The sequence below is a fragment of the Triticum urartu genome, chromosome 4 (genome assembly GCF_003073215.2).
Source record: "Triticum urartu cultivar G1812 chromosome 4, Tu2.1, whole genome shotgun sequence".
Lineage (NCBI taxonomy): Eukaryota > Viridiplantae > Streptophyta > Magnoliopsida > Poales > Poaceae > Triticum > Triticum urartu.
Window position 1 is genome coordinate 371,593,110 of NC_053025.1, and position 20,419 is coordinate 371,613,528.

The following is a 20,419-nucleotide window of genomic DNA, read 5'->3' on the forward strand; positions in this document are numbered from 1 at the left end:
CTGGGCTGAATCTTATCAACGACCTTTCAATTGGTCGCAATTTTGCCACGTTAGATTGCCACGTCGGATCCGACGTGGCCTGGGCAGACAGCCAGTGACCAAAACAAAAGGTCATGGGTTCAACGACCTTCTGTGAGAAGGTCGCTAATTTCAGTTTACGACTGCCAGCTTTTGACCTTCTGTTTTTGGTCATAAAAAGGTCGCAAATGAAAAACTATGACCTTTCAGCGGCCAATAGTGAGGGTCACAAGTTGACATATTTCTTGTAGTGAAAAGCATGTCAATATGCGGTTCTATCCTTGGTGGGACCTTCGAATTCCTTTAAGATAGGGTCGCATATTAGGCGTGACAAAGTTGGTATCAAATCCTCGACCGACCATAGGATCCCCCTTGATTGTCCGTAGTTGGCCGTTGTCGAGTCTAGAAGAAAACTTTTTCGGAGTCTAGTTATATCAAAGAGTAGGAATTCTTTTACTCCTCAGCCCCTTCGTCGCTCTGGCGAGAAATCATGACATAGGTGTTTGATTCTTCTACTCTTCCCCCTCAAATTTTTTAGGATCATGCAGTTAGCTTTCGTTCATTGCGATGTCAACTCTTTTCATCCAGTGCATTTCTTGTCAAGTTGACTCGACCCTCGTCATCTTTTTCGAGACCAATCCTCAGTTCTTTGTCAACGATGTTGCTCCCCCGTATCAAGTTGTTCTGCTTTCCCACCCGCCCACCCTTTTTCTTCTCGGAGCAAGAGTCCGTAATCGAGTATCCATCCTACTCGTGCGAAGCCTTTGCATTCTTTCCTCAATTAATTCAACCGGTGCTTTTCCTCTTAGGTTAGTCGCCGGTTTCCCGTTCCAAGTTGCCTTCGTTTTTCCCCACCATCCCACCCTTTTCTTCATAGAGTCTGAACCTCTATTTGATCATCAATTTCGTTCATGCGGAACCTCTTCAGTCTTTCCTCAATTGTCTCAACCAGTGAATTATTGTCTAGTTAATCATTGTTCATCTCGTTTTCCTTCTGGTGGATGCATTCAAGTTTTTTTCATCATATTCCTTTCCTCGACTCAAGTGTTTCCCCTTGCTCGTTTCTCCTCTCGCCATTCTATTCTCTCGGAGTGTTGAAGACATCTCAGAAGATTCATTTCTGCATTCAATTATTTCGAGGTTGTCACCTCATTCAAGTATTTGAATTGTTCTGGTGCATCATCTCTCTTTCAATCAATCCTTTTCAACGGTGCTTCTTTCAAGTGAGCCCTAACCCACAGGTGTTTTCCCAGGATCTTACCTGACTCTTCTAATATTTCCGAAGTTATTCTCAAATTCTTTTCGAATTTGATGTAAGAATGAATTTCATCAGTCAGATACTTTTCCAAGTTCGATTTCAAATTATTTTCATGGTTGGCTCAACCTCTTCGCTTTTCATTCTCCTGAACTATCTCAACAATTTCGGAGGTGTTCCTCGTCGTCATTCTCAACATTTGAAGACCGAAGAAGAGTTTTCCTCTAAATCTTGTCCGTTCTCTCAGAGATTTGTGGTGCTAGATTGTTGCTATCCTCTTATTGTTTCCAATCGTGTGATTCTTTTCTTACCCATTCCGAGTTTTTCAGGAGTTGTTTTTCGTTTTGATTATCCGGAGGCCTTCATTTCGGTATATTTGTTTGTTCCAAATTTTCAGCTTCGTTCTCCAATTATTCTAAACTGACGCCACTTCGTTCGTCTCCATATTCATACCGGGGCATTGTTCAAGCATTCTTTAATCAGTTCGAGATCTCTTTGTTCTCTTGCATCTTCATTCACTCAAGTATCTTCGTTTGTTTTCTAATTCCTCTCGGTGATTCATTCTCTTTCTTTATTAATTTTCGAATTCTCACGATGGCTCGTTCAAGATTCGTTTCCTTCGTTATCATATCAATTCATTCGTTCTTTGAAATCATACCGGTGGTTCATTGAAGACCTTCCCAAATTTGGCGCTATATCTCCCCTTAATCTTTTCCAATGCGAATAAGTAGTATGCAAATCCATGGCTTCCCATCAATTTAATTGGTGGAGGATAACCATAACATAATTCTTATTCTTATTTCATCAAGTTGATTAATCACATCTTTTCGAAGTTTGTTGATGATATCACATTCTCGGTTCAAAGTGTTTTCATCTTTTCTTTCCGGAGTTCAAAGTTTCCTCGGGCATCTCGTCGGAACCCCTGTCTAAATCATCGCAAGGCTTAATCTTATTCGTTTCATCCTTCAATTCCATATCATCATCCTTTGTTACCGGAGTTCTTCATGGTGGTTCATCAGGATTTAATTCATTCTTCAAGTGTTCCTCAAGATTCTTGTTGGATGAGCTCAAGTATCTTTCCTTCTTGTGTCTTGAAGTGCAATTAATTCTTCGTATTCTTTTGAAGTGGGGTTTTGGATTTCTTCATTATTCTCAGCTAATCAAACTTTCCATTGGTGGCCAGTTATCACCTCATAATTTTGAGATGTTTTTCATAAGTCCACAACAATCTTATTCTTTTCGTTGTTGAATTTCCAATAACTACGTTCAATCCTTCTTTGCAATGATACTCCTCAAACTCAATTGTGGTAGAAGTTGTCACGTTCTTCTCCCTTCTTTTCATTACACTCTTTCAATTCTTCCGGAGGCAATGTGTTGTTCCTCTCGTCAAGTATCGTTCCATCTTGTCAAGATCATGTTCTATTATTTCCATGTTCAGCCGAAGTGCTACGTAAATTCCTTCGTTATTATTCCTTTTTTTATCTTGTTCTAATCGGAGTGGTTTCAGAGTCTATCTTATTCCTTGAGCTTTTGATTCTTGTCATAATCGTTGTTTCTCTATTCTACATGAGTGCTCTTGACCTTGGTCATCTTCTATTTTGGCGCTCTTATTCCTTCTTATCCTCTTTCTCTTACTTCTCGTTCCTAAGATCTCGGTACGAGATCTCTTGTTAGTGGAGGAGAGTTGTAACACCCCGAGACCGATGCCCCAGGTATGTTCTAGTTATTCGTTGTCATTTGCTTGCGTGTTGCACTTTGCCCTTTCACTCTCACACGCACCCACCGCACCTCTTAGACCTTGCTTCATGAACGGGAGAAAAACCTTCTCGTAATGGGCCGAGATTTCTTGAGTGGCCTTGGTACATCACCGATAGGCCGCCTGTCAAATTTCGTTCCATTTGGAGGTTGTTTGATGACCCAACGGTTAACTCCGTTGACTGTCAGACACCTTTCTCTTTGCAGCCCAACACCCCTTCACAACAGCCCACTAGCCCATCTAAACCCCCTCCATGCTCTCCGTCGTTGGATCACGATCATGTGGGCGAAAACCACACCTCAATAGCCCTCTTCTAGCCCCTCTATCTATATAAAGGCCTCCCCCCGTCCAAAATTTCAGGCAAACCCTAGACCTCTTCCCTCCACCGTGCCGGACGCGTCCACTGCGCCGCCGGACGCGTCCGCGCTGCCGCCCGCGCCCAATCCCCGCGTGCCACGTCCTCACCCGCCACCAGTCAGGCCCGCCTCCACCGCGCGGTCCCGCAAAGCCCATCGGTGGCCTGCTCAGGCCTGAATCTCCGCCACCGCACCGAGCCGTGCCCCTGTGCCCGGTGCCCGCTCCCAACGCCGCCCGCCGCCACTCGCCGTCGCCTCGCTCGCTGGCGCCGTCCCGCTACCTCTCCAGCACCGCTGCCACACGCTGCCGCCGGCTGCCCCAAGCGCCCGCTTGAATGCCTCGTGCCGCCGCCTCCTCCTCGTGCTGCCCACTCGCCTCTGCCACGCCGCTCGCCGCCGCCGCGCTGCGTCGACGCCTCGCCACCTTGCTCGTCGGTGCACCGCCCATCGCCGCGTCACACACCTCTGTTGCCTCGGCCATTGCACCGGCCGGATCCGTCCAGGTGGGACGAGATCCACCGGGATCCCATCCAAATGCGTCGCGTCCGTCTCGGATCTCATCATCCCGCACCGCATCATCCACTTTCCCCGAGGTTGAAATTCTTCTAAGTCCCCAGGATTTCTTATTATGTGTGCATCTTTGACCTGCCATAACTTTGTGCATATGTATCCGTTTTGTGTGTATGATGTGTCAAATTATTCATCTCTAAGTGCTCTAGATGGTGGTATAGTTAGCATGCATGTTACTATTTATATTGATGCCTTAATCCTCATCGCAAAAGTGCTAAATGATGTTGTCTGCTACAAACTACTGTAACTTGCTCATTTGTCTTTTTCATAGCATTTTCTGTGTTTATCTTTTGAGCATCATGTCAACATGTTTTAGGAGCATATTCATGTAAAGTCTGTAACTGTTACATTATGTTGCCATGTTAGCTTGCTGCTACCATCAATTCCATGAATAATCCGGAGATGCCTAGTTGACATGTTTTGATGTCAATGTTTTGCTCTATTATGCCATACCATTTGATGCTCATATATGTCCTGCGGCATATGCTTTCATTTCCATGAACATGCAGAAATGATGTTCCAGTTTTCTGTTAACTTCATGATGCCATGTTGCGAGCTTGTTACTAATTAATCTATGCCTCTTTTGGAGATGCTCCAATTACATGATTTGAAGTATGCTATGAGTACTTTGTCCACATGCCAAGTTTTATAATTTGGGACTTCATATGACCTGTATTACAATCTTGCAAACATGCTATGATGATGTTGTTGTTTTACACTTGCTGAAATTGTTACAACATTTAAACTTGTCTTGATGGTTCCCACTAGTCCATGAGCCATATGTTGATGATGCCTTGATGTTATTTGCTATTTGTTATGTGTACTTTGATGCCATGCCCTTGGTTGCCATATACCTTCCTGTAGTTTTTCTCTTTCTTGCTCTCATGTTGCCATCAGGCCAAATCTGTCAACCTGTTAACAGTATGTTCCATTTTGCAAGTATCATACTAATTACTCCATGCATCATATGAACTTGTTCCCATGGACTAAGTTGAAGTATATCATGTATAATAATTGTCCATGTCTTTTGCATAATTATTAAAGTTGCAGTGCTTGCTGTTATGTGCCTCCAAAGTCTGATAATTAGCTTATATCATGTTTGCATCTTGCCTTGATGATTCCCATCAACCTGTTGCTCATATGGTTATGCCATCTTGTGTGTTTTGAGCTCCATGATATGTACTAGCATGCCATGCTATTTCTTGCCATGTCCTTGCACTATAGCTTAATTACTTCTTTCCTCCAACATGCCATCGTATAAACTCTGCTCATGCATATGCTTGGTTTTCACTAAGTCATAATCTATGTTATCAAGTTGATTTTTGCATTGATCATCTTGGATTAATCTTGATTCCTATGAACCTGATACTTGATGTGATTTGAAGCATGTAATATGTACTTCAAGTGCATGTCATGATTGTGCATATCTTGTTCCTATAGCATGTTGAAAGTGCAACTATCCCTAGGTGGTTTTGGTAATTCATAACAACATATAGCTCATTGAGCTAATACTATTCCAAGATAATTATTTCAGGAAAGCTCAATGATTGGCATGGCATGGCATGGATGTGAAAGTGGAACCCTCAAAATGCTAAGGACAAAGGATTGGCTCAAGCTCAAAAGCTCAAGACTCTTCATTTTATATTTTAGTGATCCAAGATCACATTGAGTCTTTAGGAAAATCCAATACTATTAAGGAGGGATGAGGTGTTGCTTAATGAGCCTCTTGCTTCATATGCTTAGTGATATGCTCCAAAACCCTCAACTACTTTTCCCATATCCACATATGACCTAAACCCTAAGCCAAACTCGGTCCTACCGATTCTTCCTATCCGGCGCCACCGAGTTTCACTTGTCATTAGCCACTGCCAAACCCTAGCAATTCGGTTCTACCGATAAGGATCTCGGTCTCACCGAGATGGGGTTGCAAACTCTCTGTTTCCCTTTCATAACTTTTCGGTCCCACCGAAAGAGCGAATCGGTCCCACCGAGATTGCAATGTAAACTCAGTGTTTCCCCTTTGTAACTTTTCACCGAGTTCCACTCGGTCTCACCGAAAGAGCAAATCGGTCCCACCGAGTTTGCCTGACCAACTCTCTGGTTAGCTAATTACCAAATTCGGTCTCACCGAGTTTGTGTAATCGGTCTCACCGAGATTACGTTATGCCCAAACCCTAACCGAATCGGTCCTACCGAGTTGCATGTCAGTCCCACCGAAATTCCTAACGGTCACTAGGTTTACTATTTCGGTCAGACCGAGTTTTCTGATTCGGTCCCACCGAGATTGGTATATACCCCTCCACCTCTTTCTCATTTAGTGAGAGAGCCATCAGAACACACACACCATTCCAACTCATTTGTTCTGAGAGAAAACCACCTACTCATGTGTTGAGACCAAGACATTCCATTCCTACCATATGAATCTTGATCTCTAGCCTTCCCAAGTTGCTTTCCACTCAAATCTTCTTTCCACCAAATCCAAATCCTATGAGAGAGAGTTGAGTGTTGGGGAGACTATCATTTGAAGCACAAGAGCAAGGAGTTCATTACCTACACACCATTTGTTACTTCTTGGAGAGTGGTGTCTCCTAGATTGGCTAGGTGTCACTTGGGAGCCTCCGACAAGATTGTGGAGTTGAACCAAGGAGTTTGTAAGGGCAAGAGATCGCCTACTTTCGTGAAGATCTACCGCTAGTGAGGCAAGTCCTTCTTGGGCGATGGCCATGGTGATAGACAAGGTTGCTTCTTCGTGGACCCTTTGTGGGTGGTTGCTTCTTCGTGGGATGCTTCGTGGGTGGAGCCCTGTGTGGACTCGCACAACTGTTGCCCTTGGGTGGAGCCTTGTGTGGACGCGCGCAACCGTTACCCTTCGTGGGTTGAAGTCTCCATCAACGTGGATGTAGGATAGCACCACCTATCCGAACCACGGGAAAAACATCCGTGTCTCCAATAGCGTTTGAATTCTCCAAACCCTTCCCTTTACATTCTTGCAAGTTGCATGCTTTACTTTCCGCTGCCAATATACTCTTTGCATGCTTGCTTGAATTGTGTGATGATTGCTTGACTTGTCCTAAAATAGCTAAAATCTGCCAAGAACTAAAATTGGGAAAAGGTTAAGTTTTTATTTGGTCAAGTAGTCTAATCACCCCCCTCTAGACATCTTTCGATCCCCTACACATGTTGTTATAAGATGCCTAGTTGTTGTTTTGGACAGCTTGTCCTTTAAACTTGTTTCGTATGTATGTGTTGAACCGTTGCTCCATTTAGAGCATGCTCTATATGAAACTTTCTTGGTTTTGCATGTAGCTTCATCATGCATTGTTGAATCCTTGTTTTGGATTGTTTGTTATTGTAGTTTGCTTGCAATTGCATCAATGCTATGCTGAACTTGTTTTGCTCATATTTTCTAGGTTGTAGCTCCAAATTAAACGTACTTTATATGTAACTTGAATAGAAAGACGCGTAGATCATCTTAGTGCACTTTAACTTGTTGTTTAACAACTTCAACATTATGTGTTATTTAGATCAGGACCAACTTAGAAATTTGCACATGAGGACTTACCGAAATTGTTATATGTTGTTTCCGGCCTCATTTAACCTTGCTTTGATGTGTTGTTCTTGTATGCATCATATCTTGCCATGAGTAGCATCATGTAGCCTTGTCATGCACCATATTTGGTTGAGCGTCATGTCGTGTTTATGCGTTGCGTGTTTACCGTGTTGTTTGCTTCTTTCCGGTTGTGCTCCTTCTCGATATTTCCTGTTTCATTGCGATTGTGAGGAGTCGTTCAACTGCGTGGGATCGTTTTCTTCATGGAATCATTCTACTTCCTAGTGGGATTTCAGGCAAGATGACCATCACCTTGGATCTCACTACTATCTTTGCTATGCTAGCTATCTCGATGCTATCGCTATGTCGCGCTACCTACCACTTGTTTATCAAGCCTCCCAAATTGCCATGATAGCCTCTAATGTTTTCCACCATCCTATCAAACCGTTGTTTGGCTAGGTTACCACTTTGCTCAGCCCCTCTTATAGCGTTGCTAGTTGTAGGTGCGGTTGCAGTTTGTTCCATGTTGGGACATGGATATCATGGGATATCACAATATCTCTTATTTAATTAATGCATATATATACTGGGTAAAGGGTGGAAGGCTCGGCCTTTTGCATGGTGTTTGTTCCACTCTTGCCGCCCTAGTTTCCGTCATACTGGCGTTATGTTCCTTGATTTTGTGTCCCAAACATGGTGAGGGTTGCTACCTCTTGAGCACTGCGTTGGTTTTCCCTTGAAGAGGAAAGGGTGATGCAGCAAAGTAGCATAGGTATTTCCTTCAGTTTTTGAGAACCAAGGTATCAATCCAGTAGGAGACTACACGCAAATCCCTCGTACCTACACAAACAAATAAGAACCTTGCAACCAACGCTATAAAGGGGTTGTCAATCCCATCACGGTCACTTACGAGAGTGAGATCTGATAGAGATAATAATAATAAGATAAATATTTTTGGTATTTTTATGATATAGACTGGAAAATAAAGATTGCAAAGTAAAATACATTGGAAACTTGTATGATGGAAAATAGACTCGGGGGCCATAGGTTTCACTAGTGGCTTGTCTCAAGATAGCATAAGTATTACGGTGGGTGAACAAATTACTGTCGAGCAATTGATAGAAAAGTGCATAATTATGAGAATATCTGGGCATGATCATGTATATAGGCATCACGTCCGTGACAAGTAGACCGAAACGATTCTGCATCTACTACTATTACTCCATACATCGACCGCTATCCAACATGCATCTAGAGTATTAAGTTCATAAGAACAGAGTAATGCATTAGGCAAGATGACATGATGTAGAGGGATAAACTCAAGCATTATGATACAAACCCCATCTTTTTATCCTCGATGGCAACAATACAATACGTGCCTTGCTGCCCCTACTGTCACTGGGAAAGGACACCGCAAGATTGTAACCAAACTTAAGCACTTCTCCCATTGCAAGAAAGATCAATCTAGTAGGCCAAACCAAACTAATAATTTGAAGAGACTTGCAAAGATAACCAATCATACATAAAAGATTTCAGAGAAGAATCAAATATTTTTCATAGATAAACTTGATCATAAACCCACAATTCATCGAATCTTGACAAACACACCGCAAAAAGAGTTAGATCAAATAGATCTCCAAGAAGATCGAGGAGAACATTGTATTGAGATCCAAAGAGAGAGAAGAAGCCATCTAGCTAATAACTATGGACCCGAGCGTCTGAGGTAAACTACTCACACATCATCGCAGGGGCCATGGAGTTGATGTAGAGGCCCTCTGTGATCGATCCCCCCTCCGGCAGAGCTCCGAAAAAGGCCCCAAGATGGGATCTCTTGGGTACAGAAGGTTGCGGCGGTGGAAATAGGGTTTCGTGTTGCTCCTGGATGTTTTCTGGGTATATGAATATATATATAGGAGGAAGAAGTAGGTTGGTGGAGCCATGAGGGGCCCACAAGGGGGGAGGGCGCGCCCAGGGGGTAGGCGCCCCCTGCCTCGTGGCCTCCTCGTTGGTTGCTTGAAGTCCACTCCAAGTCCCCTGGATCACGTTTGTTCCAAAAATAACTCTCCCGAAGGTTTTATTCCGTTTGGATTCTGTTTGATATTCCTTTTCCGCGAAACAATAAAATAGGCAAAAAACAGCAATTTGCACTGGGCCTTGGGTTAGTAGGTTAGTCCCAAAATAATATAAAAGTGTATAAATAAGCCCATTAACATCCAAAACAGATAATATAATAGCATGGAACAATAAAAAATTATAGATACGTTGGAGACGTATCAAGCATCCCCAAGCTTAATTCCTGCTCGTCCTGGAGTAGGTAAATGATAAAAACAATTTTTTATGTGGAATGCTACATAGCATAATTCTCAATGTAATTTTCTTTATTGTGGCATAAATATTCATATCCGAAAGATTTAAGACAAAGGTTTAATATTGACATAATAATAATAATTCAAGCATACTAACTAAGCGATCATGTCTTCTCAAAATAACATGGCAAAAGAAAGTTCATCCCTACAAAATCATATAGCTTGGTCTTCATTTTTGTCACACAAGAATGCGCTCATCTTGCAGAACCCTGATGACAAGCCAAGCAATTGTTTCATACTTTAGTAATCTCAAACTTTTTTCAACTTTCATGCAATACATGAGCTTGAGCCATGGATATAACACTATGGGTGGAATAGAATAATGATGGGGGTTATGTGGAGAAGAAAAAAAAGGAGAAAGTCTCATATCGACGAGGCTAATCAACGGGCTAGGGAGATGCCCATCAATTGATGTCAATGCAAGGAGTAGCGATTGCCATGCAATGGATGCACTAGAGCTATAAATGTATGAAAGCTCAACAAAAGAAACTCAGTGGGTGTGCATCCAACTTGCTTGCTCACGAAGACCTAGGGCATTTGAGGAAGCCCATTGTTGGAATATACAAGCCAAGTTCTATAATGAACAATTACCACTAGTATATGAAAGTGACAAAATAAGAGACTCTCTATCATAAAGATCATGGTGCTACTTTGAAGCACAAGTGTGGAAAAAAAGATAGTAGCATTGCCCTTTTTTATTTCTTTCCCTTTTCTTTTCTTTTCTTGGGCCTTCCTTTTTTTATTGGCCTTTCTCTTTTTTTATTTGGGACAATGATCTAATAATGATGATCATCACACTTCTATTTATTTACAACTCAATGATTACAACTCGATACTAGAACAAAATATGACTCTATATGAATGCCTCCGGTGGTGTACCAGGAAGGGCAATGAATCAAGAGTGACATGTATGAAAAACTATGCATGGAGGCTTTGCCACAAATACGATGTCAACTACATGATCATGCAAAGCAATATGATAATGATGAAGCGTGTCATAAATGAAACGGTGGAATGTTGCATGGCAATATATCTCGGAATGGCTATGGAAATGCCATGATAGGTAGGTATGGTCACTGTTTTGAGGAAGATATAAGGAGGTTTATCTGTGATAGAGCGTATCATATCACGGGGTTTGGATACACCCAAGAAGTTTGCACGAACTCTCAAGGTGAGAAAGGCAATGCACGGTACCGAAGAGGCTAGCAATGATGGAAGGGTGAGAGTGCGTATAATCCATGGACTCAATATTAGTCATAAAGAACTTACATACTTATTGCAAAAATCTATAAGTAATCAAAAACCAAGGACTATGCGCATGCTCTAGGGGATAGATTGGTAGGAAAAGACCATTGCTCGTCCCCGACCGCCACTCACAAGGAAGATAATCAAAGAACACCTCATGTTTCAAATTTGTTACACAACGGTTACCATACGTGCATGCTACGGGACTTGCAATCTTCAATGAAAGTATTTCTCAAATTCACAATTACTCAACTAGCAGACTCTAATACCACCACCTTTATATCTCAAAACAATTATCAAGTATCAAACTTCTCATAGTATTCAATGCACTTTCTATGATAGTTTTTATTATACCCATCTTGGATGCCTATCATATTAGGACTAGTTTCATAACCAAAGCAAATTACCATGCTATTATAAAGGACTCTCAAAATAATATAAGTGAAGCATGAGAGATCAAGAATTTCTATAACATAAAACCACCACCGTGCTCTAAAAGATATAAGTGAAGCACTAGAGCAAAATTATCTAGCTCAAAAGATATAAGTGAAGCACATAGAGTATTCAAATAAATTTCAACTCATGTGTGCCTATACCAAAAGGTGTGGACAGCAAGGATGATTTTGGTAAACAAAAAATCAAGGACTCAAATTATACAAGACGCTCCAAGCAAAACACATATCATGTGGTGACTGAAAATATAGCCTCAAGTAAAGTTACCGATAGAAGAAGACGAAAGAGGGGATGCCTTCCGGGGTATCCCGAAGCTTAGGCTTTTGGTTGTCCTTGGATTTTACCTTGGGGTGCCATGGGCATCCCCAAGATTAGGATCTTGCCACTCCTTGTTCCATAATCCATCAAAACTTTTACCCACAACTAGAAAACTTCACAACACAAAACTTAAACTGAAAATCTCATGAGCTCCGTTAGTAAAAAAGAAAACAAACCACCACTTAGGGTACTGTAATGAACTCATTCTTTATTTATATTGGTGTTAAACCTACTGTATTCCAGCTTCTCTATGGTTCATAACCTCCGATGCTAGCCATAGATTCATCAAAATAAGCAAACAACACACGAAAAACAGAATCTGTCAAAAACAGAACAGTCTGTAGTAATATGTAGGTTTCGAATACTTCTGTAACCCGAAAAATTATAAAATAAATTGCAGGACGTGAGGAATTTATATATTAATTATATGCAAAAATAATCAACTTACTCGCACTCTCCAGGAAGAAATGGAAGCAAACCTCGTGAGCTCTAAAGTTTCTGTTTTTCTTTACAGCAAGATCACAAAGACTTTCCCCAAGTCTTCCCAAAGGTTCTACTTGGCACAAACACTAATTAAAAGCATAAAACCACATCTAAGCAGAGGCTAGATGAATTATGTATTAATAAACAGAACCAAAGAGCAAGGAATGAAAATAAAATTGGGTTGCCTCCCAACAAGCGCTATCGTTTAACGTCCCTAGCTAGGCATAAAAGCAAGAATAGATCTAGGTATTGCCATGATAATGATAAGGTAAATCACGAAAACTCATCTCATACTCCCTATGTTCAGAAAAAAGCTTTATTTGTGGCAAGCAAAAGTAATCAAAAGGGCTAAATTTAATGGGACAAAAGTCCCCATCAAGCTCGGGATCGATTGGTTCCTCCTTTGGCCCCTCGCATTGCACAACCAATTCATCATTATAAGCATTATTTTGGCAAAAAGTCATGAGCCTTTGTTCAAGGGAAAAACCAAACCCATTATTCTAGATAGAAAAATTATCATTAATTTCAGAGATGGTGTTAACAAGAACATCGGTAGGAACCTTTTTTCTAAGCTTTTCATTAAAAGCAACATGATCTAAAGATCGTAAACACATAATGTCTTCTTGATAAAAAAGGATTGCTTCTATGGTGTAACATCCCAAATTATCAATTTGGAATGTTATACATTAGATCATCATTGCATATCATATTTTATTTTGCCTTTGGTTTGATCCTAGAAATTTCTACGCAACTCAAGGACCCACGGAGAGAGTTGGGAAATTCTCTATTTTCATATTTGAGTTTTCTCAAATTTTGAGAATAGGAATCATTTGATTTTTATTATTTTATCATCAATTATTTCTATTACAAAAATATGAGAGAGGGAATAAAATGACTATCCCAAAATAAAGAAATATTGAGGATTTAATAATAAAATCAAATAAGATTTTGTTTCGGAGTTTTTCGTTATTTTATTTGAATTTAGGAAAAATGTGCGTTTCTCAAAATTGCATTTAGGATCCAAATAAATGTTCACCTTGTGCGGCTTGATTTTAGAAGCCCGGGAAAATCTATTTCGGGATTTTTGGAGTCCGTTTAGTATTTCTTTTTATTTTTCTTCTGCGCGTAATTATTTTAAAAAAAATGAACTGACCTGCGGGTCGTGTCCGACCGGGGCTCCGGCCCGCTAGGCTTTATAAGCCGGGGGGAGCCCAGCCGAAGCCAGCCCGCCCGCGCCCCCGAAACCCTAGCCCGCCGCCGCGGCGCGCCTTCTCCGGAGCCGCCACGCCGCCGCCTCGCCGAACTTGCCGCCGAGGTCGCCTCGAAATCCGCGCGTTTTCCTTTTTATTTGTTTCGAAAAACCGTTCGGTTTTTCATCGGTTTTTTGTAGGTTTTTTTCGTTTCATTTTTTAAATAGATCAGTTTTTCATTTATTTAAAGAGCGAGCGTTCGTCCGTTCGTTCGTTCTAGCGAATGTTCGTCGTTTTTTCTTTGCTCGGATTAAATCCGCGATTTTTTGATCGCGATTTCAGATCCGATTTTCGTTTTAGTATAACTTTTCGCTCGTTTATCGGAATCAGGCGATTCAAGCGCCTGGAGTTTCGTCTCGAAACCCTCTATCTGTTTAACCAACTTAAACAAGTTTTTGCTACTGTAAAAATTGCCTTAGATCCATATTAGTAGAACGAAGTTGTTTTCTTTCGCCATTTTGAACCTTCGTTGCTTCGTTCGATTTGATTCTTTTTGCAACCGGAGTTCTTAAGTTGAACCTTCTGGTTAGATCTCTTATTCGAGTTTTACCTGTGCATTAGATGAGTACTTATTGTATGCTTGTTTGTTTGTTTGCGATAGAGTACCCGGAGTGCACCGCTTGTTATTCGAATCGCTAGGTTTCCCGGATCATCAGCAAGGCAAGTAACACTTTGATCATACCTCCTACTACCCAGTTTTATTGCATTAGATCAATCCTCACACATTGCATGATTAGGATCTAATTAAATTGTGTGTTTGGGGAGTAGTTGAGGTGAACCTATTACTTGTTTATTTGAAACCTTTGGGAGTTACTTCTACGTTTCTTATTGTGCCAAGCTATGCTAGTAGACGTGGATTGGGTGAGTGATATCCATGACAGATGTGAGTATTGTTAATTAATGGTTTATCTAAGGTGGCAACTTAAACACACATCTGGGTGGATTGAGGTACCTGGGTATTCCAGGATTGCCTCTTTCTTTTTGGACCGCCACTAAAAGGCTGAAAGGGATCATGAGATTATTCATACTAGAAACTTCCGTGTGCAGCCACAAGCTATTATGGGCTCTAGCATAGTTGATTAAGTCGTGCGAACTCTTACAGGGTAGACTAGCAGATGTAGGGGAAAGTAGGTGTAACGGTCTATCCATCGTAAGGTGCTAGCGCTTCTGAAAGACTATGTCTCGGTCATCCGTCTTCTCAAACACCATGTAGTGCGAGAAACCAAACGGAGGCGATCGAGTCTTGTGGGGAAAAGTGCGCAAACCTCTGCAGAGTGTAATAAACTAATCATTGATTAGCCGTGTCCCCGGTTATGGACATCTTGAGTATCTAGTACTTGGATTATCATGTGAATCTCAACATGTTACCCTAAATTAATTTTGTTGGGCTTTGTTAATGATGATGCTTAATTGGGATTAACAATGCTGTCAACCATTCTCAATGTTTAACAACTACCATGATAGTTCAATAAATTTATTCCTTTGCAGTGGGAAAAATTGGCTTTACGCAAAACTGTAAACATAGAGTTTTCCACCAGCCAAATATGCATATAGTATAGTTGTTTCATTCCATTATTCTCTATGTGTTACTTTGCCAGCATATTCCATGTGCTGACCCGTTTCGGGCTGCAACATTAATGTTGCAGACTTTCCAGACGACGATTAAGGAGTTTTTAGGTCGTGGTTCTATACTCAGTGATGCCATTGGAGTTGATGGACTCACTTATCTTCCAAGCCTTCTGCTGTTATCGTTATTAGATGGCCTTAAGCCATATTTATTGTAATAAGTTCTCTCTTGAGACACTCGATGTAATAAGTGTGTGATTGCAACTCCGTTATAAATCCTCCGAGTACTGTGTGGTGTCAGCATTACTGATCCAGGGATGACACCGGAGCACAGAGATCAGACTATTTGAGGTCTGGTCGCTAAAGAGATGGTATCAGAGCACACACTGACTGTAGGACACGACCACTAAACTAAAGACCTAGATCACTATTCATTCTCTTCTTTTCTGACCTCTCATCTTTTCTACTCTTTAGGATGGCGGATGCAAAGAACAAATTCACGCAACCGGATGACGAAACACACCTTTTGGACGTCACTTGAAGGAAGTCACTAGATACCTGAACATAGAAGTACCAAGCTTCACCGGAACCTACAACGCCACTTTACCTGAAGAAGAGCGCTGGATGATTCAAGTTCAAGTTCCAGGAAGGACGTTCATGCCAGTCACTGAGCCCATAGAGTTTTCTTTTGATGCACCAACTTGGAGTCTAGGAAAGAGCATGGCAGCTCACATCGCCATGGGACGCACTGGAGAAGTCTACCGCAATGATCTCAAGGATACTATCTACCAGATTTGTGGGCGTCGAGATGAGCACTAGGAGATGATCAGCACCAGAAAGGATAGATCAATTGCAGCTTTTATCCAGGAATTAAACCAACACATTCGACGACGGGAGAATCAGATGTGCCCCGACATGATAGATCTAAAGAAAGCTAAGACAAGAATCAAGGAACTGGAGGAAGAACTCAAGGCTACACGTGAAGATTATGAAGAGGAAATAGAAGTACTAGTGGATAAGAATGCCGACCTAACAATGAAGCTAGCAATATTTATGGGAGGCCCTACACCAGTAGATGAAGACGGAGAACCAAAGGAGATTAGCCCGGAAGACTACATCATCATCGACGACACCGACTTGGATCCAGATCATAGCGATGATGACTATGTTGATGAAGCCAGAGCAGATATCATGGAGTCTGCAACCGAAGAATATTTCTAGTAGCCCACCTCATCAGTAGTACTAGCCCACCATGTAAATACAGTAGTCCGAGCACTTTTGCGATAGTTAGGTCGATTGTATGCCCTTGTTTGATTGAATGAAGTGAATTGTTTGCTTTTGCCTCATGTGTATGGGAAGTGTTTTCTCTTTAGACCCCCTCTATTCTTATCTCATCTTTTCTAACCCTCAGATGCCTCCGAGACGTGACCCCGGATTTACCTTTCCACCGGAGCTCACCCAGTTGATCCAGCAGCAGAACACATTGATGCAGTTGCTAGTCCAGAATCAGAATCAGGGGAACAACAACAACAACCACCACCACCACCACCACTGTGATCACTTAGCCCGTTTTCTTAGGCTGAATCCGCCGGTGTTTTCCAGTAGCACCGAGCCGATAGTAGCAGATGATTGGCTCCGCAAGACAGCTAGAGATTGACCACGGCAGGATGCACAGATGCGGAGAAGGTGAAGTTTGCCGCACATCAGCTTGAAGGACCCGCAACATCATGGTGGGAGAATTTCACAGCCACTTTCCCTGTCGACACTGTCACATGGGACCAGTTTCAGCAGGCTTTTCGTACTGCGCCCATGTTTCAGCAGGAGCTATGGCCATGAAGAAGCGTGAGTTTCGCAACTTGCGCCAGGGAGGACGGACAGTTGGCCAGTATGTGGAGGACTTTAGTAAGTTAGCACGTTATGCCCCAGATGACGTTGCTACAGATGCAGCTAAGCAGGAGAAGTTTCTGGAAGGACTGAATGATGAGTTGAGCATGCAGTTGATGGTAGCAACCTTCAACAACTACCAGGAGTTGGTAGACTGTGCTCTTATGATTGAAGGCAAGCAGCAGCAAATTGAGAATCGCAAAAGGAAGTATGGACAAGGGAAGTACAATTCAGGAGCTCAGCAGAATCCATGTTTTACCCCTAGATCAGGAGGACATTTTCAGCATACCCATGGAGGAGGTAGCTCGCACAATCACAATGGCACCAAGAATGGTAATGGAAATGGAGGAACCAATGGCCAGAATCACACCAACCCATCAACCCCAGCCAAGAAGGACCTGAGCCAAGTCACTTGCTTTAAGTGTCAGAAGACCGGACATTATGCCAATAAATGTCCTGAAGGCCAGAATGGCAATGGAAGTTCTGGGAAGAAGCCGATCCCTTTCAACAGGGGACAGGTGAACCACGTTAACGTGGAGGAGGTTGAAGAGCAGTCGGATGCCGTAATCGGTAAGTTTTTGGTTAAGTCATTTACTGCACTCATTCTTTTTGATACTAGTGCATCGCATTCATACATATCAAGGGGATTTGTGGATAAGTATAACCTGCCCACTAAGGTTCTTGGAACACCTATGCTAGTAAGCTCACCGGGAGTGGAGTATATGGCCAGTCAAGGATGTTTTCAAGTGCCATTGAGTATAGGTAGGCATGTGTTTCCCTCGGATTTGATCATTTTGGAATCACAAGTATTGGATGTAATTCTGGGTATGGATTGGCTGTTGAGGTATGGAGGAAACATTGATTGTGCCAGTAAGTCAATTTTGCTTACCACCCCAGAAGGGAGAAGGATCAAGTATGTATCCCGGCATGTGCCAAAAGGGACTCAAGTAAATTGTTTAACAGGAGTTGTACAGGAGGAAGTACCAGTGGTAAGGGATTTCCCTGAAGTATTTCCAGAAGAGTTTCCAGGCATGCCACCGGATAGAGATATTGAGTTTTTGATTGACCTATTGCCAGGCATAGGGCCAATATCAAAGAGACCATACAGGATGCCTGCAAAGGATTTGGTGGAAATTAAGAAGCAGATTAAGGAGTTACTGGATAAGGGATATATTCGCCCAAGTTCTTTGCCTTGGGGATCGCCAGTACTTCTAGTGGAGAAGAAGGATGGATCGTTAAGGATGGTTGTTGATTATCGAGGATTGAATGAAGTAACCATCAAGAACAAGTACCCACTACCAATGATCAATGATCTGTTTGATTGATTGCAAGGAGCTAAGGTATTTTCCAAGATCGATCTACGATCAGGATACCACCAGTTGAAGATTCGAGAACAGGATATTCCTAAGACAGCTTTTACCACCAGATATGGGCTGTACGCGTATACCGTTATGTCATTTGGTTTGACTAACGCACCTGCTTATTTTATGAACATGATGAACAAAGTGTTTATGGAGTTCTTGGATAAGTTCATCGTGGTGTTCATTGTAGATATCCTAGTTTAGTCGAAGAATGAAGAGGAGCATAAGGAGCATTTGCGTTTGGTACTTGAGAAGCTCAGAGAACATCAGTTGTATGCCAAGTTCAACAAATGTGAGTTTTGGTTGAAGGAAGTAGGATTCCTCGGACACGTTATATCCGGAGAAGGTATATCAGTAGATCCCACTAAAGTTGATACCGTGACCAAGTGGGAAGCACCAACCACAGTTGGAGAGATACGGAGTTTTCTTGGACTCGCAGGATACTACCGAAGATTCATTGAGAATTTCTCCAAGATTGCAAAGCCTATGACGGAGTTATTAAAGAAGGATGCCAAGTTCAAATGGACTAAGGAGTGTGAGGCTAGTTTCTAGGAGTTGAAGAAACGCTTGGTTACTTCACCAGTGTTGATTTTACCAGATCAGACCAAGCACTATGAGGTGTATTGCGACGCTTCACGTCGATGACTTGGAGCAGTGCTTATGCAGGAAGAGAGAGTTGTTTCATATGCCTCAAGACAGCTTAAGCCTCATGAGTTGAATTATGCTACGCATGATTTGGAGTTAGCACCGTAGTGCATGCATTGAAAACATGGAGACATTGCTTCATTGGAAACCATTGTGAGGTGTACACGGCTCATAAGAGTTTGAAATACATCTTCACACATAACGAGTTAAACCTCAGACAAAGGAGATGGTTGGAGCTCATCAAGGGTTATGATATGAGATTGCATTACCATCCCGGAAAGGCTAATGTAGTAGCTGACGCATTGAGCCGTAAGAGCCATGTCAATACACTAAGGACGGGAGAAATACCAAGGGAGTTAGCCGAAAATCTTCGAGAGTTATGTTTGGAAATAGTTCCGAGAGGCTATGTAGAAGCATTGGAGATTCAGTCAACTTTAATGGATAGAATCAAAGAAGCTCAGAAGACGGACAAGGAGATTGCCTCTATTAAGGAGAAACTGAGCAAAGGAAAAGCTAAAGGATTTCGTGAGGATGAGCACGACACCCTATGGTTTGAAGACCGTGTTTATGTGCCCAATGACCCGGAGATCAGGAAGCTAATTCTGCAAGAGGCACACGATTCACCATATTCGATTCACCCAGGAAATACCAAGATGTATTTGGATTTGAAAGATATTTTCTGGTGGGCCGGAATGAAGAAGGATATTGCGGAGTATGTAGCAGTTTGTGATGTATGTCAGAGAGTAAAGGCAGAGCATCAGAAGCCAGCAGGATTCTTACAACCATTGCCGATACCCGAATGGAAGTGGGATAAGTTAGGCATGGATTTTATCACAGGATTACCCAGAAGTCGTTCAGGCTATGACTCGATTTGGGTTGTAGTCGATCGATTGACAAAAGTAGCTCATTTCATCCCAGTAAAGACCACTTACACCAATGCTAAGTTGGCAAAGATATACATGACCATGATCGTATGTCTACATGGAGTTCCGAGGAGTATCGCATCAGATAGAGGAACCCAGTTTACCTCAAAGTTCTGGAAGCAGTTGCATGAAACTTTGGGTACCAGGCTAGAATTCAGTACAGCTTTTCATCCACAGACAGATGGACAGACTGACAGAGTCAATCAAATTTTGGAGGATATGCTGAGAGCTTGTGCGCTAGATTATGGATCTAGTTGGGACGACAATTTGCCATATGCAGAGTTCTCTTACAACAACAGCTACCAAACCAGTTTAAAGATGGCCCCTTTCGAAGCTTTGTACAGAAGGAGGTGTAGGACACCGTTGTCATGGGATGAAGTTGGAGACCGCCAGTTGTTTGGACCTGATTTGATTAAAGAG